Source organism: Macaca nemestrina, chromosome 4, assembly GCF_043159975.1.
Source record: "Macaca nemestrina isolate mMacNem1 chromosome 4, mMacNem.hap1, whole genome shotgun sequence".
Classification (NCBI taxonomy): domain Eukaryota; kingdom Metazoa; phylum Chordata; class Mammalia; order Primates; family Cercopithecidae; genus Macaca; species Macaca nemestrina.
Window position 1 is genome coordinate 5,533,612 of NC_092128.1, and position 23,736 is coordinate 5,557,347.

At 40.9% G+C, this 23,736-nt stretch overlaps 1 protein-coding gene across 1 annotated transcript in view; it reads right to left on the minus strand.

The window, feature by feature from the left end:
* LOC105474942 (dipeptidyl peptidase like 6) overlaps window positions 1–23,736 on the minus strand; it is a 1,161,442-nt gene that overhangs the window by 1,089,602 nt on the left and 48,104 nt on the right. The window lies entirely within an intron of this gene.

Below are 23,736 nucleotides of genomic sequence, written 5' to 3' on the forward strand. Positions count from 1 at the left end.
GTTTTGTGTCCAGCACACGGCAAGTTATAACGCTTTGACTCATTCATTCTGAAAAGTAAATTTTTGAGGGGGCTCTTCCTATTCCAATCAGAGCTTAGCACTTACATGTTGACTAAATCATCACCCAGAAAATTCTCATATTGTGAAGCTGCTCCTCTGAGTTTGTAATTTAGCCACATGCAGAATTGGGTTTGGAGTCTTCAGATACGACACGATACCCAGAAACATGCTGAGTTCCAAGGTTGTAGCGAATTGCCTGGGTAAGGAATTGGTACAAAAATGATATTAACAAAATCTACAACAACCTATTTACATTTCCTCAGATGTGGAAATAGGTATCGTGTTTTAAGGATCCTGTCCCTTCCCTGGCCCAAATGTTAAAAGGTGAACGTAGACAAACACAGGCCTAAGAAGAATCGACCGGGCTGGAAATCTACGAGACGGGGTCAGGGTAATCCAGTTTCCTTCAAGAAGACAAATAGAAGCAATATCACAGTTGTTCTTTTATGAGCATTTTTCTGAGTAGAGGAAAAGATGAAAGAGGAGAAAAAAGTGCCCATGGAGATCCGGTGGAAAATAAACGGGGAACAGATGAAGTCAAGGTGTGTGGATCAGGGCTGTGCATTTGGGCAGTGAAAACATCACCGAGGCAGCATCCTGTTACACTTGACTTTGTTTTCAGTCCCTCTTATCTCAACTGCCGCTCGAGTTCATCACTTCTGACAGTCAGCAAGCTCGTTCAAAATAACAAAACCCAAACCCAACACTGGCAGATGCTATAAACTCTCATCATCTGTGGAATTTGAGAATTCATATAAAGAATCTTAGCCTGGGGACAGGAGAGAGTCCCACCAAAAACACAGCAGGTGCACAAGGCCTCAAAATGGTCTTCATTTACCCAGTAAAAACACAACATTTACATAAGTTTTGTGACCTTCAGAGCAGAGCTGTAATATATGGGTCTGTAAAATGAGGACTTGAGACCCATGGTCTCAAAAGTTTCTCTGACTTCTAGTGTCCTGTGACTCTGTGGTCCCATCTCCTGTCATTCCTCACAGGCAGCCTTCCAGAGAGGGTGGACACATGCCTTCGACTGGCAGAGGGTCCCTGAAGAAGTGACAAGCAAACCTCAAAAAGGAGATCATGAAGTGGACGACTCAAGTTTTGGATATGGACGTGTCCTGCCCTCCCCTCTCTGCTCATTCTTCCTCACTCCGCATCCTCCTAGGCACCAAATTCCCATTGGGCTTCTCTGGTTCTCTAATGTAGGGAAGAATGCTCTGCCCTAGTAATTCATGTAATGGGCCACACCCCAGAGCTCCTTGTATTTTCAACAGCGCGTTTGAGAGAGTAAAAGTCAACCTTGTAAGAGGACATTGATCAAAATGAAATGTCATTCTGGAATGGAGAGGAAATTGTGGAGCATCCTTTAACCTGGGCCTTGCAGGAAGTCAGTGAGGTGGGTGAGCTGGTCTCCACAGCCTTCCCTCTCATGGGAATTACATACTGTCCTGGACAATCTGCTGTCCAGCCTCCCTGACTCATTCGTCATTCCAGGTTATTGCATTCTTACCGGAGGGTCAGCAGCCGGACCTGAGCAACAGTCCAGGTCAAGTTAAGCAAGATTCCTGTTTGCGGCTGTGTGTTAAATTCCAGAACTGGTTAAAGCATAGGAAGGCCATGTGTTTAAACTACGCACTAACAGAACAGTTCATCAAAATAAATTAATCTTGAATATGATAGACACATTTATATGGTGTGATTTGTTCTGAGGCTGTGGGACCAATTTCCTACCATTCTATCATTATCACTAAATAAATGTTTACACTCTTGATGAAATAAAAATGAAAGTTGATTAGGACTTAAGACTTGAGTATCTTAGCAAGAACTATCAAGCATGTGCCATAGAATAGGTATCCTGGTGCTTACTGAGAGAGATAGACAGAGAGAGAAAGAGAGAGAGAGAGAGATATGGATTATTTTGGAGAGATAATAAGTAGAAAGGAAATACTGAGAACAAGATCATTCAATTTAAATTTCTATTGATTCTGGAATAAACACTAGTTAGGCCAATGGCTCTTCCCTCCCCTAATTCCCATTTAATGTAGTAGTATACATATTCAACTATTTCCTCCCAGCACCTCTTACACCAATGTCATCCCATTCCTTTTTCTCCAGGTATTTGAGTTTTCTCACTGTGTATCAGTAGTACTGTAAAGGATGAAGGTTTATTCCTGTCTAGTATTTTACTAATTAAAAACTTCACAGTTCACTGAGGGGTTGGTTAATTGTACGTCCTAATTCTTACCACCTATCAGTTCTTTTCAACTCTAAAACTCTATGAGTCATGTGTCAACACCAGAAATGAGCTGCTGTGAAATGATGGTGATATTTCAGCTGTTCTCTGAAATACAGAAGCATGTGGACAAGGCTTTACAGCTGTGAGATGAGACGCATGGTACTTGTCCAGTTTATGTCATGCAAACTCGCTTTTCTGCCATCAAGTCGGTGAACTTTGCCTAAAACTGCAGCATATTGCTGTCAAAACAGTGACCTGAAGACTCATCAGGATCCAAAACGTGTTCTTCAGGACTCTGCCTGGATTCCTTCTAGGGGTAGCTCCTGTAAGGCACTGGAGAGTTCTACTAAGATGCAAGGATACTCCTTGGGAGATAATAGGCTGAAAAATAATGATTCTTAACACATGAATAGTTTCTAAACTTTATTTGAACGTTTTCACATCAATTAACTCATGTGACCCTTGTAACAACCCTGAGAAGAGAGTGCAGAGGAATAATCACCCAACTGGGAGATGTGAGAAAGTGAGACTCAGAGAGGTTGGGCAACTTGGTGGAGCTCATACATACCCTCAGTAGGAAACAGATCCAGGGCTAGAACACAGGCTTTCTGGTGCTGCCCCATCCTCTCTACCAGCAAGTCATTATATCTAGATGATCACATTATCTTTAGGAACTGCAGTTTCCTGAGTTCCACCAACCCTGCATCAAAGGGAAGGGCTGCAAGGTCCTCCAACTCAAATGCTCTAAGTAGGAAGCATAGACGAAGAGCAGAATGGGCAGGACTTGCAAAAGTGTTACCACTGAGCATTCACAAGACTATGAACTGCTTGAGGGCAAGCATCAAGCCACATTTGTCTACACATTCAGTCATCAATCCCTCTTGGAGCATCTGTTCACGCTAGGCACGGTGCTGGGTTACAGGGATGAGTAGAACTGAGCAAAGGCTAACACGTCGTAGGGGTGGGACACAGAAACTTTAAGGCACTAGAAAGCAGAGAATTAATATCCAAAGGGAAGAAGAGAAACTCCTACAACTCAATAGTGAAGAATCAAACAATCCAAGTAAAACAATATGTGAAGGGCCTGAATAGACATTTCTTCCAAAGAAGACACACAGAGATGCAACAGGTGTGTATTAAGGTGCTCAGCATTACTAATCGTCAGGGAAATGCAAGTCAAAACCACAATGTGACATCGCTTCACCCCATTAGGATGTTTATGATTAAAAGATCAAAATACAACAAATGTTGGTGAGGATGTGAAGAAAAGGGGAAAACTGCATGCTGTTGGTGGGACTGTAAATTGTTTATAGTCATTATGGAAAGTAGTATGGAGGGTCCACAAAAAAATAAAAATAAAAATGGAACCACCATATGATCTAGCAGTTCCACGTCTGGGTATACATTAAAAAAATAAAATGAAATCATTATCTCAGAGAGATAACTGCACTCCCATCTCACTGCACTATTATTCACAATAATCAGGATACAGATACAACTTAAGAATCCATTGATAGATGAAGAAATTGTAGTAACCATCCAATGAAATGTTATTCAGCTTTAAAAAAAGAATGAAATCCTGCTATTTGCAAGAATATGAATATTACACCAAGTCAAATAACCCAGGCACAGAAAAATAAACACTGCATGATCTTACTTATATGTGAAATCTAAAAAGGCAGACTCGAAGAAATAGAGCAGAATAGGAGCTGAGGACAGGTGATCTTGGTCAAAGGGTCAAACCTTGCAGATATAAGCTGAATAAGCTCTGCAGAACTAATGTATATAACACTGTATTGCGCACTTGGAATTTGCTGAGAGCAGATGTTAAATGTTCTTCTCACACATACACACACACACAGGCACACACACACGCACACAGGCAGACACACACACAGGCACTCACACAGGCACACAAGCATACACACACAGGCGCACACACACAGAGGCACACACAGGCACACACACAGGCAGGCAGACACACACAGGCACACACAGGCAGACACACACAGGCACACACAACAGGCACACACGCGTGCACACACACAGGCACACAAGCACACAGGCATACACACAGGCACACACACAGGCAGACACACACACACAGGCACACACACAGGCACCCAGGCGCACACACACACAGGCACACGTGCGCACACACAGGCACACAAGCACACAGGTACACACACAGGCACCCAAGCTCACACACACACAGGCACACATGTGCACACACACACAGGCACACATGCGCACACATACACAGGAAAACAGGCACACACACACGCACACGCACACACAGGCACACACATGCACACACACAGGCACACACATGCGTACGCACACACACACAGCCACACACACGGGCACACACACACACAGTGGCAGCAAGGTTAGGATGAGTATGTCCCTTAGCTTGATCGTGGTGATCATTTCACAATGTGTTTATCAAAACACCATATCGTACTCCCTAAATACACACAATTGTTATTTGTCATTTATACCTTAATAAAGCTGGAAAAAATATCAAAGGGAAAGGAGCCAGCGGGAAGCCTGTTCGAAACAAGCTCTGCTTGCTGCTGGCTGCTACCTGTAGAAACCCTTCTTCCCAGGATGGGGTTGGTATGTCTGTCATTTCAGACCCCCGCCTCTGTCCAGATTAACAGATTTTTTCTCTTGCACTTCATCCTTCCCCCACAGCTTCCAGGCAGAGGCTTCTTTCAAGCCACAGGATCGATTCATCGTGGAAGGAATCAATACGGGTGTTTGGAAATGAAAAGTGGGCAAGGGCGGAAGGTATTTAGCTTTGGCGCACAACGTCTCTGTCTAAATTCTCCTTCCTCCTGCAGCTGAGCTGGAAACATCCAGATTGGAACCCACGCTCAGTCTCAGGGCATCTAAGGAATAATTCATCACAACATTCCACCTGAGCCCCGTCGAAACCTCCAATAACTAACATCCTCTGTTGTAAACTGCCAGGAAAGAGTGGTACATCTCCAGGAAGCAAGCTGATTTGGGGGCTTACCCTGGACACCTTACTTTTCTTCTATGCCTTGTATTTACTGCATGTCCTGTGAAATCTCCAAAACCGTATTCATATTATTCATATGCTTCTATGGTCTTTGTTTTTGTTGTTGTTGTTTTTGGTTTGTTTTTTGAGATGGAGTCTCTCTCTGTGGCCCAGGTTCACAGATCTCAGCTGTGGCTCCATCTCCGCTCACTGCAACCTCCGCCTCCCTGGTTCAAACAATTCTCCTGCCTCAGCCTACCAAGTAGCTGGGATTACAGCTACAGCCTACCAGGTAGCTGGGCTTGCCACCACGCCTGGCTAATTTTTGCATTTTTAGTAGAGACGGGGTTTCACCATGTTGGCTAGGCTGGTCTTGAACTCCTGACCTCAGGTGATCTGCCCGCCTCAGCCTCCCAAAGTGCTGGGATTACAGGTGTGAGCCACCGCACCCAGCCTAAGGCAAGAAATATTAATGCATTCTGATTTCTAACAGAATTTTCAGTTTTCTAAATGTTACCTATAATGTATTGAAGTTTACTTACTGAGACAAATGAAAAAGGATTCTGCAACTTGATAAAGAGTTCTAGTAAAAAAGAAGAGACTAAAAAGGCCATAGAGGTCCTTCAGTTAAATCATATTTAATAGTCGCAAATCTAATCCCTAGCACATTTTGGTAAATCAGATTTCCCTGGTAGTTTTTATTTGCATTCAAAAGAAACTCTCTCCTTTATTCTTTTTGTCCCTGCCTTTTCTCACCCCTTCTCTGAAACTAGGTCAATGTTCACCCACACAACAGCACAATAACAAAGAGAAATGGGCATTCCTAAAGGACTGGGGCATCAAATCTACAACACTTTCAAAATGACAGAAAGGAGAAGGCACGCTTTATGAGAAAAAGAAGATCTAGAGGCATTTTGATGTTTATATTTGTGACATTTGTACAGGAATGATGGGAAATGTAATCAATAAAGATAATCTTAATAAAGACAATAAGCCATCATCCTTTATAAGCCACCAATTATATGGAAGGCATTACATAAGGATTGAAAAATGTATGTATAGAATCTCATCCCTGAATTCCAGGAGCTTAGACTGAAGCTAGAAATGGAGTCTCACACCCACTCTACCTCCTTCACCTGTGTTCCTGGTGCCTTGAACAGGGACTGACCCAGAGAAGGCACTCTACAGATATTTGTCAAAGAAGTAAGCCAATGAGTGAGTATATGATTTGTATGATTTATACATTAGTTACAGGAGTATAAAGTGCTTAGAATTCAGAGAAGACAGAGAAATTACATCTGGATAGGGGACTTCCAGGAGGGTCCCATGGTGGAGGAGCTGGGAACAGAGAATCTGTAAGATTGAAAAGGGTAGATAAGGTAGGCAGTGAGCCAGGAGTCAGGGCAGGACTCTGGCTAAATGGACAGGAGTGACCAGAGGCAGGGCAGGCTCATTTTTCCCTGCCCCCAAAGGCACCTTACTGTTCTGATCATGAAAAATGGTCCTGAGCTACCAAACACTTCATTCTTCCTGACATCAGATATGTGCTCTTCCCTCAGTCAGAGGAAAGGAGGGAGAAAAGTATTTTAAGGTGCAGCACACCAACATGACACAAGTATACATAGGTAACAAACCTGCACATTATGCACATGTACCCTAGAACTTAAAGTACAATAATAATAAAAAAGAAAAGAAAAAAAAAACAAAAAAAAAACGTTGCCACTCTTTCAAAACTTAACCTGAGGATCGCCTTCCTCGGGACGTCTGACTTGGATGCATTCTAAGTGTTCCAACAGTAACAGCTGCTATTATTTCCTGAGGCTTACTCTCTGCTGGGCCCTTGGACTAACAATAATAAAGTCAACAGGTTATAATCAACAAAATATATCAGTCATATACTATATTTTATCAAGTCTAAAATGTCATTGACTGTAATAAAGACTATTGCTTCGTATACCAATGAGAAAGAAACAACATTTCGACACTTAAAATTTGAAATATTAATTTTTACTTAAGTCATTATTTCATTAAAATAATCCTTTATGTCTACTGATGATTTTTGCCACATATCAATTTTGTTAACAAGTTGAAAGGAAGACACAAATGAAATAAATTTGTTTCTGCATTCCTGAAATGTCTTCACATCCAGGGTCGGCTCTTCTGAATCACATTTCAACACCAATAGAGTCAGGATCATTTTTTTCCCTATACAATGTCAGGCTTGATGTCATTAACAGTGCTTAATTAATGGGTTGGTGCAAAAGTTTTGTTTTTTTTTTTTTTTTTTTGAGACGAAGTCTCGCTCTGTCACCCAGGCTGGAGTGCAATTGTGCCATCTTGGCTCACTGCAACCTCTGCCTCTGGGGTTCAAGCAATTCTCCTGCCTCAACCTCCTGAGTAGCTGGGATTACAGGCGCCCGTCACTATGCCCAGCTGATTTTTTGTATTTTTAGTAGAAATGGGATTTCACCATGTTGGCCAGGCTGGTCTTGAACTCCTGACCTTGTGATTTGCCTGCCTCGGTCTCCCAAAGTGCTGGGATTACAGCCATGAGCCAATGGGTCCAGCTGTAATTTTTAAAATGGCAAAAACCTCAATTACTTTTGCACCATCCTAATATTTTTCTCAGAAGCCTCCAACATCCATGCGACAGGTTTTGATGTATATCTGCAAGCAATGGCAATAATATCATCACCTTTCCCTGACAATAGGGATTGTAAAGATCCACCTAATTCTAGCGATATTAAAATATGGAAAATTATATCTACACTAAAATTGATGAATTATGGTGCCATGAGTAGAGAAAGCTAGACCTCAAGAGTACTAGTGGGCCGGGCCCTGTGGCTCACGCCTGTAATCCCAGCATTTTGAGAGGTTGATGCAGGTGGATCACCTGAGGTCAGGAGTTTGAGACCAGTCTGGCCAACATGGTGAAATCCCATCTGTACTAAAAATACAAAAAAATTAGCCGGGTGTGGTGGTGCACACCTGTAATTCCAGCTACTCGGGAGGCTGAGGCAGGAGAATTGCTTGAAATAGGGAGGTGGAGGTTGCAGCGAGTCGAGATCACACCACTGCACTCCAGCCTGGGCGACAGAGTGAGACTCAGTCTCAAAAAAAAAAAAAAAGTACTAGGGATTGTAGTGCAATTTCAGATAGAGGGCGGACAGGGAGGATCTCCTTGAAAAGTTAACATTTGAGCAAAGGCTTGAAATTGCTGGGGAGTAAGGAGTGCAGATATCTGGATACAGAGTTTGTGTATTAGGGTTCTTCAAAGAAACAAAACCAATAGAAGAGGTACATATATCCTTGTATATCTATCTATCTATATATACACACACATATATATACACACACACTTATATGTTTATATATATACATATATACACTTATCTGTGTATATATCCATATATGTAAGTTTATATATAATCTATATAAAATGAGATTTTACATATTATATATGTAAGAGATATGTATATCTTTATATATATAATACACATATATACCTATATATATGGAGATTTATTACGAGGAATAGTCACACGATCAGGAGGCTGAGAAGTCCCAGAATCTGCCGTCTGCAGACTGGAGAGGCAGGAAAGCCAGTGGTATCATTCAGTATGAGTGCCAAGACTTGGGAACCGGGAGACAGTGGTGTGAGTCTGAGTCCAAGGGCCAGAGAAGGTGAGGTGAAACATCCCTGTTCAGGCAGGTAGGCAGGGGTAGAAAGTGGTGAATTCTTTCCTCTGCCTTTTGTTCTATTTGGGCCCCGCTCTACGGATTGAAAGATGCCCCACTGGGTTGGGGAGGGCTCTACTTTACTGGGTCCACAAATTCAAATGCTAACCCCATCCAGAAACGCCTTCGCACACACGCCCAGAAATAATGTTGAATCTGGGCATCCTGTGTACCACTCAGGTTGACACATTGAGTTAACCATCACTGTTTGCATATACCAGGGACAAATGGATACATATCCCAGGCTGGGGTATGCTGGCATCGTAGGAGAACATTAGGATGCCCATGTGTCTGGACCAAGCCAGTGGGGAGAGGTGAGAGATGTAGTCAAGCTGGTCAGCAGGACCACGTGGGCTGTTGTCGGGCCAGGTCTACTCTGCATGAGAGACCGTGCTCTCACAAGATGTGGAACACAGCAGCAGTGAATCTGAAGCATGCTCTTCTAGGACCACAGTGCCTGCCTGCCGGGCTGAGCATATCAGAGGGTCGAGGAAGGAAGCAGACCAGTTACAAGGCTGTGTGGGGATTGGAGCGAGGGATACTGGTGGCTCAGCCGGACAAGACCACCACAGTGATGAAAAGTGGTCAGATCCTTGGTGTGTCCTCAAAGTAGAGCCACTGGGAGTCCCTGACACATCGAACGTACTTCTTTCCAAGTTCTTTAGAATAAAAATAGGGGGCTTCTTTTTAAATGAGTGACACACATTTCAAACTTCAAAACACAGGTTTTTCTTCAGAAGTAAGAATTATAATTTTCTTTCCTCATGCATTTCCTGAATAGGCAAGGGAATTGGAGACAGCAGCATCACAGAGATAAAATTCGAGTGCATTTTACAGCATCAATAATTGAGTAAAGGAGTGTAATAACTTGTGCTGGAAGAGGGGTAATCAGATGTCATAGTTCAGGCCAGGAGATGAGCTCATTTCAGAAATCAGCCAATATTTTGTTAGATTTTTTCTTTTTTATCTTCTCTCAAATTTCTAGAATATAGAGAGAATTCTTGTTTGGAAATAAATACCGTGTGAAAGCCTTAGTAACATTTCAGTATTTCAACAAGGAAAGCCCCTTAAATAAAGTTCAAGGTGACTTGTTACAGGGAGAATTCCCCGCCAGTAGGCAAAGGTGAGCACTGGTTTTGGGATTGAGCTATTATTTCTTTTCACCTCATTTAACCCTCATGGGGTCCCCTGTGTGGGGATTGTTATTCCCTCATCAGAGGCAAGGAAGCAAAGTTTCTGGTGGCTTAGACAACGTGCAGAAATGGCATTTAGATTGAGGTGTGCCCCACTCCGCAAGCCAAGCTAATTTGGCACTATGGTGTGCCTGCTCCTGACCGAAACTTTCTGAGTTCCAGCTCAATGCAATTCAACATCTCGGTATTGCCACCACATAACCATTTGATCTCAGGCGAGTCGCTTACACTTTTCATTTTGACTTTCCGAAGTTTGCTTCTGTGAATTTTCCCCTCTGTTTTAGCGATGAGGAGATCAATACTTGCCCTGACTTCCTAGCAGAATTATTTTTTGTAAACAAAGTGATGTGCTAGATGTGTGAGAAATTTAGAAAGAGAGAAATCAGTATTGGAGAAGAAGAGTCCAGTTAACTTTTAATGAACCGTGGCCAGTCTGAGAACAAGAGCTGCCTCAAGGGCTCCCTGAATTTTAATGTAGGACTTTTTGTTTATGTACTTTCTTGGGGAGAAGTTCCACGGTTTTCCATGTCCTCTAAAAAGTTTAGGAATTGTCTTGAGCCATCTTGCAATTTCTTTTTTCTTTCTTCTCCCACTACAAATAGGCTCTGAGGCTCCTCTGTTGCCACTCAATAGCTTAGGGGTCTGTGTAGCTCTCAACACTGTCCCAGCAGACTGGCTGGAGTGGCCTCCTTTCCTGCCATCATCCACACAATCTACTCTGAGGACTTCCCTCTTGTGCAGTGCACAGCTGGGCAGCATGACCAGTGACCCAGACTCCATTTTTGCTCTCCCTCTACCGGTGCACACCTGCCATCTTTAAGGCACAGGTTGAGGACTGGTGAGGCTTGGAGGAACCCATCAGGGTAATGAGGAACGTGGAGCATGTGCAAAGAGACCTGACATCGAATTTAGGCCCTGCGTTGTGAGGATGAATGGTCATTCTGACTTTCCTAAATTGGCTTCCTTGATTCCTTCTCATGAGTGCTAGATACATTTCTTTGGTGTTGAAACTGTGAAAACTAAAACACACATGATTTTTGTAATTAGAAGCTAGAACATTGTCTAAAAAGTTGTGTGATGCACCCAACTATTAAGGTGATTAGATAAGCGCACCCAGGGCTTTGAAATTCCGAGATGTGCTGCCTGTTCTCTGCCACTGGCCACTGATTGACTTTCTGCATTGGCTGCAGTTTATACATCAGCTCTACAAACAGCTTAAACTAAGCAATAGAAAATAATTTTAAAAATTGATATGTAATTGTATATATTCTTGGAGTACATGTGATGTCTTGATACTTGCATGCAATGTGTAATGATCAAATCAGAGTAATTAGGATATCCCTCACCTGAAACATATACCATTTCTTTGTGGTAGGCACACTTCAAATTATTTCTTCTAGCTATTTTGAAATACACAATAAAATTTTGTTAATTGTGCTGGTGCTGTGGCTCATGCCTGTAATCCCAGCACTTTGGGAGGCCGAGGAGGGTGGATCACTTGAGGTCAGGAGTTCAAGACCAGCCTGGCCAACATGGCGAAACCCTATCTCTACTAAAACTACAAAAATTAGCCGGGCGTGGTGGCGCATGCCTGTAGTCCCAGCTACTTGGGAGGCTGAGGCAGGAGAGTGGCTTGAACCTGGGAGGCAGAGGTTGCAGTGAGCCAAGATGGCGCCACTGTACTCCAGGCTGGGCGACTGAGTGAGATTCCATTAAAAAAAAAAAAAAAAAGTTTTGTTAACTGTAGTCACTGTGCTGTTGAACATCAGAATGTATTCCCTCATATTACTGTATTTTTGCACTCAGTAAGCAACCTCTTTTCATGTCCCCTCACCACCTTTCCCAGCCTCTGTAACCAGTATTCTACTCTTTGCCTTCATGAAATCAACTTTTTTAGCTCCTAAATATGAGTGAGATCATACAATATTTGTTTCTTTGCCTGGTTTATTGCAACTAACATGATGACCTCTAGTTCCATGCGTGCTGCTGCAAATGACAGGATTTTATTCTATTTTATGGCTGACTAGTATTCCATTTTATATATATATATATACAGTATTTCTCTATCCATTCATTTGTTGATGGACACTTAAGATTGATGCCATATCTTGACTATTGAGAATAGTGCTGCAATAAAATGGGTGTGCAGATATCTCTTTGACATACCAATTTCTTTTGTTTTGGACATATTCCCAGCAGTGGGATTGCAGGACTATATGACAGATCTATTTTTAGTTTTTGAGAACCCTCCATACCATTGTCCACAGTGGCTGTGCTGTACTAATTTACCTTCCCACCCGAAGTGTACTAGCATTCCCCTTTCTGTGCATCTTTGCCAGATATGCTATTTTTTGTCTAAAAAGGAATATTTTAGGGTTCTTATAATATGCCTTGTTACTGTCACTTTTGATCTATTTCATACAGCTCATGGTAAAATTGTATTAATAATTCTTATCTAAATTACAAATGCATAAATAATGGGATAATAGAACGAGACAGTTAATCCAGTCTCAAAAGTGTAAACGCATTTTATTATAATTAATGATCACAGAAGAAAATATCTTTTTTAGAGGAAGGGGCAAATTTCAAACATTTTTGCAGAACTAAGCTTGCTACACACACATAGATGAGAAGTTTAAACTTCAATGAATTAATGAGGAAATGTTATGGGCTATAAAATGTAGAATCTGATTATCACTTCTTAGGTTATCAGCACTGCTGCAGTAGAGCTGGATGGTGTATGCATGGAGATGATGCAAGTTCTCCGGGAGCAGGGACTGCTTTGTTCAGTCTAGAATCCACTGCCAGCACACAGCAAACACTCAATAAATGCTCTCAAGGAAAAATGGGCAATTAGGAGCCACTCAGCTCAAAAACAGGTCTTCATCATACAAATTATTTAAAATTTATTTCTTTGCTTATAAGATTGAAGATGGGTATGGCTGACTAGTTCCGTAAAAAATATACATTTAGATAAATCAGTCAGTTTGAAATATACCATGGAAGAGTCAAACAGAAACTTCTACTACATTCCATCAATCATGAAGGTGAAGAATTTTTCTATAGAAGAATTGAACATCTTCATTCACACTGTTGGCGGCTACCGGTAGCTATCAGTCTGTTTCATGCCCTAAAGCAGGGGTCCTTGACTCCCAGTACCAATCTATGGCCTTGTCCAGGGCTGCACAGCAGGAGGTGAGGGGTGGCCAAGGGAGCAAAGCTTCATCTGTATTTACAGCCGCTCCCCATTGCTTGATTACCCTCGGAGATCTGCCTCCTGTCAGATCAGCAGCGGCATTAGATTCTCATAGGAGCTGGAACCCTACTGTGAACTGCACGTGCAACGGATCTAGGTTGTGCACTCCTTATGAGAATCTAATACCTGAAGATCTGTCATCTTCCATCACCCCCAAATTGGACTGTCTAATTGCAGGAAAACAAGCTCAGGCCTCCCACTGATTCTACATTATGGTGAGTTGTATAATTCTTTCATTTTATATTATAATGGAATAATAACAGAGACAAAGTGCACAACAAGTGTAATGCACTTGAATCATCCCAAACCCACCACCTGCCACCCTATACCAGCCTCGTCCATGGAAAAATAATCTTTGATGAAATCAGTCCCTGATGCCAAAAAAGTTGGGTCTACTGCTGCCTTAAGGAACACAATTTTACTTTGGGATCCTCCACATCTCCTTGTAGCCAAGGGCCTCAGTGGAAGGGGCCCCGTCTCCAGCCCCATGTAGGTTGAATGAATCTCAGAGCCTTTGCCTGTGATTGCTGCTGGCATGTGCCTGAGGACCAGGCAGTGGGACAAGACAGAAAATCAGCTGGAGGATGGTAGAAGACATTTCTCCCTTCTAGAGAAAACCAAAGAACCAACATCTCTTCCTTGTCTAGCTGTTGGATGCTATGGGCTGAATTTCTCTGTCCCAGAAACCTACTAAAATTAATATATTGAATCCCTAACCTTCAATGCATTGGGAAGTGGGTTCTTAGGGAGGTAATTAGGTTTGGATGAGGTCATGAAGGTGGGGCTCCCATGATGGGATTAGTGCCCTTCTAAGAAGATGGAGGAACAGCAGAGCTCCCTCTCTCTACCTTACGAGGATACACAGGAAGGGTGGCCGCCTATAAGCCAGGAAGAGAGACTTCACCAAGAAGCAAATCTGCTGGCACCTTGATCTTGGGTTTTCCACTTTCCAGAACTGTGGGAAAGAAATGACTGCTGTTGAAGCCACCAGTCTGTGGTAGTTGGTTACGGCAACTCAAGCTAAAACACTGGAAATTCAGACTGAGTCAGCGTGCTAGAAGGCTGAGGATGAAGCCAATATTGAAATAGAAAGACACAATTGAATTGAGTCACATGAACTTATTATTCTTCCTATTTTCGACTTCTTCCTATAGTATATTATAAACTTTCTTGTTTTAGTCCAGTCTGAGTCAGAACTTTTGCATCATTGAGCTTAAGGCTTAATTAATACAATATCCTATTCCTCCTCCTTCTCCACACTCTCCTTCCTTTTCTCCTTTCCTCCTCCCCTCTTTACTTTCCCCATTTTCTTCTTCCCCTTTTTATTCTTCTCCTCTTCTTCCTTCTTCTTTTTTTTTTTTTTAACATCTGGTTGATAGATAGTTCTTATTGTATAACAAATTACCCCCAAATTCAGTAGCTTAACCCATCCCATAGTTTTTATGGGCCAAGAATCGAGGTGTGGTTTAGTTTTATCCTCTGGCTCCAAGTCTCTTGAAAGCCTGTGATGAAAGTGTCAGCCAGAGATGCAGTCATCTCGGAGCTAAATGAGGAACAATTCACTTTCAAGCTCCCTCATGTGGCTGCTGGCAGATCCCAGGCCCTTGATAGCTGGTGTCATACACATTGTTCCTTGCCATGTGGGCTCCTCCACAGGGCAACTTGCAACATGGCAGCTGGCTTCCCTCAGAATGAGTGAGAAAAAGACAGAGGCAAAACAAGCCATAGTCTTCTTGTAACCCAGTTTTGAAGGTGGCATCCCTTCAACTCTGCCACATTCTCTCTGCTAGAAGCAAGTCACTAAACCCAGTCCACACTCAAGTTGAGGAAACCCACAAGGCTCCTGGACATTTTACCCTACTGGAATCCACATGTGACGGTATACATGGAGTACTGCCAACTTAGGAAGCTGACCAGAGATTTTACTGTGGCTGCATTATGTAGGTATGATTGATTGATTCATTGCTTGTCCATTGAACTCAGTCTCTAGGCCAGTCACCCCCAGAGATCAGCTTGGTAACATGTGGCCTTGGTGCCACGTGTTATATTTTTAGAACAAATTATATTTTAAGCATAAAATACTAGGCATAGTCCCAGGGACCCACCATAAATAACAAAGACACTCCTATTGCTCAAGACATTTCAAGGGTTTAAAGGTTCACTTCCAGGAGCTGGAGACAAACACCAGGCTTCAATTTGGGCAAATCAAATCATTCACTAAACATCACATCCACATGGGTCATAAAAGAACCAGAGTAGCACATTAATATCAGATAAAGTAGATTTCAGAGCATATACTATTACCAGGGATACAGGGGTCGTTTCATAATGATATAGGTGTCATCCCTCAAGAGAATATAATAACCCTAAATGCTTATGCAATTAATAGCAGAGCTTCAAACTACATGAAACAAAAACCAATAGATCTGCAAAGAGAAATGGAAAAATCTATCATTATAGCTATAGACTTTCATACCTCTCTCTCAATAATGGACAGAATAAACAAACAGGGATACAGAATGCTAGAACAACAGGATCAACAAACCTGACCTACTTTTTATCTCAGAGAACTCCAGCCAACAGCAGGAGAACACACATCCTTCTCAGCTGTGCATGGATCCCTTGCCACAGTAGACCCAATTCTGGGCCATAAAACAAGTCTCAATAAATTTAAAAGGGTTCAAGTCATGGAATGTATGTGATATGATTATAATTAAAATAAATTAAAAATTTATAACAGCAAGATCTCTGGAATATCTCCAAATATTTGGAAACCAAATTATACCCCTTTAAATAATCTATGTTTCAAAGAAGAAATAAAAAATGAAATCAAAGAGGAAATTTAAAAAGTATAGAGAATTTTCAAGGGAATGAGAATAAAATCATGCCATGTTAATTCTGAGGGAGTCTTTTAAAGCAATTTTTAGAAGGAAATTTATTAAATGTCTACATTAGAATAGAGCACAGTTTTCAAATCAACATCTTGGTTTCCATCTTAAGAAACTAGAAAAAGAAAAGCAAATTAAAATCAAAGGAAGTAGAAGAAAGGAAATAAAAGTTCAGGGTGGAAATTAGTAAACTAGGAATCAAGAAAATAGTGGAGAAAATAAAACCAAAAGCTAGTTCTTTGAGAAGATCCATAAAATTAATAAAGCTCTAACCAAAGTAAGCAGATAAAATAGGTAAGACACAGCTTACAAATATTAAAAATAAAAGAGGTGACATCACTATAGATTCTATTTTTTATTTATTTATTTTTATTTATTTATTTATTTTGATATGGAGTCTCACTCTGTTGCTAGGCTAGAGTGCAGTGGCACAATCCCGGCTCACTGCAACCTCCACCTCCTGGATTCAAGCAATTCCCCTGCCTCAGCCTCCTGAGTAACTGGGACTACAGGCGTGCACCACCACATCCGGATAATTTTTTTTATTTTAGTAGAGATGAGGTTTCACCATGTTGGCCAGGATGGTCTCCATCTCCTGACCTCATGATCAGCCCACCTCAGCCTGCCAAAGTGCTGGGATTACAGGCATGAGCCACCGCACCAGCCAGATTCTATAAATATTAGAAGGGTAATAAGAGAATATAAAGAAAATTTTAAGGGCACTTGACCTTCATACGCCTGCTTTAGTTTCTTCCAAATGTATTTGTATTAGTCCATTTTCATGCTGCTGATAAAGACATACCCGAGACTAGGAAGAAAAGGAGGTTTAATTGGACTTACAGTTCTGCATAGCTGGGAAGGCCTCAGAATCATGGCGGGAGGTGAAAGGTACTTCTTACATGATGGAGGCGAGAGAAAATGAGGAAGAAGCAAACGTGGAAACCCCCGATAAACCCATCAGATCTCACGAGACTTACTTACTATCACAAGAATAGCACGGGAAAGACCAGCCCCCATGATTTAATTACCTCCTCTGGGTCCCTCCTACAACATATGGAAATTCTAAGAGATACAATTCAAGTTGAGATTTGGGTGGGGACACAGTCAAACCATATAATTCCACACCTGGCCCTTCCAAATCTCATGTCCTCACATATCAAAACCAATCATGCCTTCCCAACAGTCCCCCAAAGTCTTAATTCATTTCAATATTAACCCAAAAGTCCACAGTCTAAAGTCTCATCTGAGACAAGGCAAGTCCCTACTGCCTGTAAGTCTGTAAAATCAAAAGCAAGCTAGTTACTTCCTAGATACAATGGAGGTACAAGTATTGGGTAAATATAGCTGTTCCAAATGAGAGAAATTGGCTGAAAGAAAGTGGTTCTACCACTCTGGGGTCTGGAGGATGGTGGCCCTCTTCTCACAGCTCCACTAGGTGGTGCCCTAGTACGGACTCTGTGTGGGGGCTCCAATCCCACATTTCCCTCTGCACTGGCCTAGCAGAGGTTCTACATGAGTGCCCTGCTCTTGCAGCAAACTTCTGTCTGGGCATCCAAGCATTTGCATACATGTTCTGAAATCTAGGCCGAGGTTCCCAAACCCAAATTCTTGACTTTTGTGCACTTGCCGGCGGAACACCATGTGGAACCTGCCAAGGCTTGGGGCTTGTACCTTCTGAAGCCACAGCCCGAGCTCTACATTGGCCCCTTTCAGCCACAGCTGGAGTAACTGGGACACAGGGCACCAAGTCCCTAGGTTGCACACACTACAGGGATCCTGGGCCAGGCCCAGGAAACCATTTTCTTCTAGGCCTCTGGGCCTGTGATGGGAGGGGCTGCCCTGAAGACCTCTGATGTGCCCTAGAGACATTTTCCCCATTGTCTTGGGGATTAACTTTTCGCTCCTCATTACTTACGCACATTTCTGCAGCCAGCTTGCAGAAGATTGGTGTTTCTTTTCTATCACATTGTCGGGCTGCAAATTTTCTGAACTTTTATGCTCTGCTTCCCTTATAAAACTGTATGTCTTTAACAGCACCCAAGTTACCTCTTGAATGCTTTGCTGTTTAGAAATTTCTTATGCCAGATACCCTAAATCATCTCTCTCAAGTTCAAAGTTCCACAAATCCCTGGGGCAGGGGCAAAATGCCACCAGTCTCTTTGCTAAAATACAACAAGAGTCACCTTTGCTCCCGTTCCCAATAAGTTCCTCATCACCATCTGAGACCATCTCAGCCAGGACCTTATTGTCCATATTGCTATCAGGCTTTTGGTCAAAGCCATTTAGCAAGTCTCTAGGAAGTTGCAAACTTTCCCACATTTTCCTGTCTTCTTTTGAGCCCTCCAAACTGTTCCAGCCTCTGCCTCTTACCCAGTTCCAATGTCACTTCCACATTTTCAGGTATCTTTTCAAAATACTGCTGAAACTGAACAACAAAATAATGTTATTGGGTTAGAATACTTATTATTGTTAAGATATTGATTCTCTCCAAATTGATCAGTAGATTCAACCTAATTCCCATCTAAGTCTCAGAAGATATTTTTGTAGAATTTGATGAGCTGATTCTAAAATTCATATGGAAATGGAAATGAAGAGAATGTGGAACAACAGTGAACATCAACATAGGAACATCTCACAAAGTTAGTGTAGTGTGAAAGAAGCAAATAATGAAAGAATAAATACGGTGTGATTCTAGCAATATAAAGTTCACAAACAAGAGTAGTGTGTGCGTGTGTCTGTGTGTACCATAAAAACATTAGGGAAATCATTATCACAAAAGACAAGATAATAGATTTCTCTCTGGGGAAAGACTCCTTGAACAGCAGTCTTTGTGGAGAGCACATGGGCAAACCCAGAATTTTCCTGGTAAAAAGATCCTCAGTCTGCCATTCAGACTGGAGATACACATGGTGCCCACCTTAAAATCACTTGGTACAAATAATGTCTACACACAAATAGCCTTGTCTCCCTCTCATTCATATTCACGGCTTCTTCATGACCTCTGTCTTAATTTCAATTATATTATAGGATTAAGTAGGCTTCTGTGTGCTCTTATAAGAACCAAATTATTATATATAGCATTGAAAATCAGTTTTTAGCTAGACACAGTGGCTCATGCCTGTAATCCCAGCACTTTGGGAGGCCAAGGCGGGTGGATCACCTGAGGTCAGGAGTTCAAGACTAGTCTGATCAACATGGTGAAACCCCGTCTCTATTAAAATACAAAATGAGCTGGGTGTGGTGGTGGGCACCTATAATCCTAGCTATACAGGGGCTGAGGCAGGAGAATAGCTTGAACCCCCTGGAAGGCAGAGGTTGCAGTGAGCCAAGATCCTGCCATTGCACTCCAGCCTGTTAAACAGAGTGAGACTCCATTTGAAAAAAAAAAAAAGAAAGAAAGAAAAGGAAATCAGTTTTTGAACTCAGAGCTTCCTGGAGATGTGAATAGATACGGATTTGTGCACTGCACTGCAAAATCTATCCATAATATTAAGTCCCTCCGCCATAAAACAAAGTTTCAGTGACATTGCATGGAATGCTCTCATGTGGAACACTAATAACATAATATAGACATAGTCAGTCTTTTCTAACTTATTAATTAGTATACTACATCAAGAGTATCAATGAAACCCCAACAAAAATACATGGCAACAAAACACATATAATTTCTCAAAATATTTCTGAGCCTTTTATAACAAATTAAGTTGGCACAAAGATGAATAAAAGGTTGGCTATAATAATGAACAGAACTGCGTTCAACTACCTCACGAAAAGTCAAACCATATCATTTCTCTTTTTCAATTTCCTGAGGCCTTTCTTTATCTCCTTGGGTCTTCCAAAATGACTAGTTGCTCTGCGGAAATGAAGTCAAGGATTTGTTCCCCAGACCCCTTTGTTATGAAACCCCTTTAAGATTCCAAAATACTCTTCTGCCATTTCCTTCTCCATCTTCCTTCAAAGAGGCTTCCTCTAATTAACTGATTACAGCTGAGCTTTATAACACTATCAGGAGAAATAAGTCACTCTTCTGTCTTTTACAAAAATGGACACAACAGATCATGTTTTCAATATTCTTTGGTTCACATACTTTACATTCTTCTGAATACCTCTCCGGTTGTTTCATGTATATCATCAAATCATGATTATGAGGCTCCAGGAAGGACTAATGTCAGCATCAGTGGAAACATTTTACAACAGAAAGAGCAAGCGTTAGGCATTCAATATTTGCTAACCTAATGTTTACTGAAGTTTTCAACAAACTTTATGAAGTCTCCTCTTAGGAGACTTAAAGCCAAATACAATTAAACTAATGGAACCACAGGAAACTCGGGGATCTTATTGAATTCAATAATAAAGATGCTTTTAAAAACATTTCATATAATTGCCAGTTTATACTTTTTAATAATTATATAGCACAATGACAAATTTATTTTATAAATTTAGTTACTGAAATTGTTTGGTCATTTTGTAGTTAATTTATTTTTCCCATCCTACTTGGATAATATCCCCAGAGGTCAACACAAATTCTCTAGATGCTCCTATATTTTAACATAGTTTCAGCTGACCTTTGAAGAAGATTATATATTGTGTCTAAGATCTTTTTTTTTTATTTAATTATTATTATACTTTGAGTTCTAGGGTACATGTGCATAACGTGCAGGTTTGTTACATATGTATACTTGTGCCATGTTGCTGTGCTGCACCCATCAACTCGTCAGCACCCATCAACTCGTCATTTACATCAGGTATAACTCCCAATGCAATCCCTCCCCCCTCCCCCCTCCCCATGATAGGCCCCGGTGTGTGATGTTCCCCTTCCCGAGTCCAAGTGATCTCATTGTTCAGTTCCCACCTATGAGTGAGAACATGCGGTGTTTGGTTTTGTGTTCTTGTGATAGTTTGCTAAGAATGATGGTTTCCAGCTGCATCCATGTCCCTACAAAGGACACAAACTCATCCTTTTTTATGGCTGCATAGTATTCCATGGTGTATATGTGCCACATTTTCTTAATCCAGTCTGTCACTGATGGACATTTGGGTTGATTCCAAGTCTTTGCTATTGTGAATAGTGCTGCAATAAACATACGTGTGCATGTGTCTTTATAGCAGCATGATTTATAATCCTTTGGGTATATACCCAGTAATGGGATGGCTGGGTCATATGGTACATCTAGTTCTAGATCCTTGAGGAATTTCCATACTATTTTCCATAGTGGTTGAACTAGTTTACAATCCCACCAACAGTGTAGAAGTGTTCCTATTTCTCCACATCCTCTCCAGCACCTGTTGTTTCCTGACTTTTTAATGATCGCCATTCTAACTGGTGTGAGATGGTATCTCATTGTGGTTTTGATTTGCATTTCTCTGATGGCCAGTGATGATGAGCATTTTTTCATGTGTCTGTTGGCTGTATGAATGTCTTCTTTTGAGAAATGTCTGTTCATATCCTTTGCCCACTTTTTGATGGGGTTGTTTGTTTTTTTCTTGTAAATTTGTTTGAGTTCTTTGTAGGTTCCGGATATTAGCCCTTTGTCAGATGAGTAGATTGCAAAAATTTTCTCCCATTCTGTAGGTTGCCTGTTCACTCTGATGGTAGTTTCTTTTGCTGTGCAGAAGCTCTTTAGTTTAATGAGATCCCATTTGTCAATTTTGGCTTTTGCTGCCGTTGCTTTTGGTGTTTTAGACATGAAGTCTTTGCCCATGCCTATGTCCTGAATGGTACTACCTAGGCTTTCCTCTAGAATTTTTATGGTATTAGGTCTAACATTTAAGTCTCTAATCCATCTTGAATTAATTTTCATATAAGGAGTAAGGAAAGGATCCAGTTTCAGCTTTCTACTTATAGCTAGCCAATTTTCCCAACACCATTTATTAAATAGGGAATCTTTTCCCCATTTCTTGTGGAGGCATCACGCTACCTGACTTCAAACTATACTACAAGGCTACAGTAACCAAAACAGCATGGTACTGGTACCAAAACAGAGATATAGACCAATGGAACAGAACAGAGTCCTCAGAAATAATACCACACATCTACAGCCATCTGATCTTTGACAAACCTGAGAGAAACAAGATCTTTTTAAGTTGTAGAGAACTGAAAGCACACCTGAACTTTTAAGAGTAAACATATTTTCAATGATAGTTTTTACTACCTCATTTATTTTATAAAAAATAGTTACTGAAATTTATAAAAGTTAGTTACTGAAATTATTCATTTTGTAGTTAACTTATTTTTAGTTCATAAAAATTAGTTACTTAAATTATTTATTCATTTTGTAGTTAACTAATTTTTTCCATCCTACTTGGAAAATATCCCTAGAGGTCAACCCAAATTCTCTAGATGCTCCTGTGTTTCACCATAGATCCAGTTGACCTTTGAAGATTGTATATTGTCTCTAAGATCTTTCCTAAGTTTTAGAGAACTGAATGTACACCAGGCCTTTTAAAAGTAAACATTTTTAATGATAGTTGTCACTACCTCATTCCATGTCATAACAAAGGCAATTATGTTGACCTTACAGTGGAAAAAGTCCCAGTGCCATTATGAAAACACTTTCTCATTATTTCTACTTCAAAACTTTATAATTTTCTAAGGGGCGATATCTCTGTTAATTAAGGTGATTTTCTTCTTTCTCTCATTAATACAAAAACTTCTCACTTATTATTCATCATACCATTACTTTTTACTCTAGCATCCAGCTGTGCCTGTACATTTTATATTCAAGTGCTTCTTGTTTAAGAATAGCTTCTGATTGTCTTATTTCTCATAAATGCAGTGTTATTTGCCATAGGTAGATAAAAACATCTGACTGCCTCATTAGGTATTCAGGTATGGTTGTGCAAAGTCATTTTCATAATGAATAAATACTGATATATTTTTATTTATCCGTCATATTGGAGATAGACGATTACATTGATTCTTGAAAATTATGTATGTAGGTAGCTTTATTATTCATAAATTTTATTTAAGGATAATAAAGGGGACATGACAAACTACGTTTCTTATTGGATTGGATCTAAGATAACATTGATTATAAGACACAACAAATTTTATGTTACAACATTTACAAAAACACACTGCAATTAAATTAGGACACAATGCCTTATCATCGCTTGAAATTTTGGACACAACATCATCTTCCAAGCCAGCAAGAGCATTAGTGATACAGCACTTCTGAAAGGCTGCTCCACTATTGACACCTCGATTTTCTTCCAAGAGCCAGCAATAATTCTGGCTGTTCCTTGGTCTTACTGGAGGTGTCCATGGAAGATTTTCAGGTAACAAACAGGAACACTTTTTTTGGAGACAGAGTTTTGCTCTTGTTGCCCAGGCTGGAGTGCAAGGGTACAATCTC